Raw genomic sequence first — 988 nt, forward strand, 5'->3', positions numbered from 1 at the left:
CATCCGAAAACATCAATGACGCTGTAATTATGTCATCAATAGATTCATATTTTTGCAGCAACGTTGTTATCTTTTGACCATGCAGCATGTTGTCGTAAGAACGACGCGTTTGGTAATTATCTCCGGCGTTCGGCAAAAATACGCATGCCATGAGGTTAGATAGTCAGCAATTATTACTCACAGAGGTAGTAAGCCAAAAATATGCCCCGACAAATTTGTGGTTGCCACTGTTAGCCTATTCCGGCTGCAAAGGGTTTCGAAGAAGGCCATGAAAAGATTAGGGAGATTTTTTCGAGTGGCCCCCCCTAGCCACCGGTGGCGCCACCGGTGGCAAATGTAACATGCCACCCCTTTTTGCCACCTTTAGCCACCCTTTGCCACCGGTGGCGTGTTTACTGGGCTCTCTCTCCACTCGATTCCGGCTGAGCAACCCTGGCGATCCAGAGATTGGTTGGTATTGTCCATTGTCCTTAGCTTGGGTTAAGCCATTAATACGATCACTCTCCACTCGATTCCGGCTGAGCAACCCTGGCGATCCAGAGATTGGTTGGTATTGTCCATTGTCCTTAGCTTGGGTTAAGCTGCCCATTAATACTAGAATGCTCCTCACTCCATGTTAGGCTGAATTTCACACAGGTGCCTTTCTGCCGCTCCCAGTTAGGCGCTGCTGCGGCCAAGAATTTTATCCCGTACCAGATTGGCCAAAACTCCAGACCGCTGGTTAGCCCGCATCAAGCCGAGCTCTGATATGTCGAAAGCCAGTATTCGTACTATGGAATTGACTTCTCGAGAAGCTGAGAGGTTTTAAGGGTTATCACCTCATAGTGAAGAATATCTGGGTATGATGTATATATGTATGAATTATGGAAATTATCTACATTAGTGGTTTATTTAAGTGTGCGAAAATTCAAAGCCATAAACGCCGAATGTGAATATCACGGATTCACGGATTCATACACAGAATCACGGATTCACGGATTGATACACA

This window comes from Opisthorchis viverrini (genome assembly GCF_000715545.1).
Source record: "Opisthorchis viverrini unplaced genomic scaffold opera_v5_79, whole genome shotgun sequence".
Lineage (NCBI taxonomy): Eukaryota > Metazoa > Platyhelminthes > Trematoda > Opisthorchiida > Opisthorchiidae > Opisthorchis > Opisthorchis viverrini.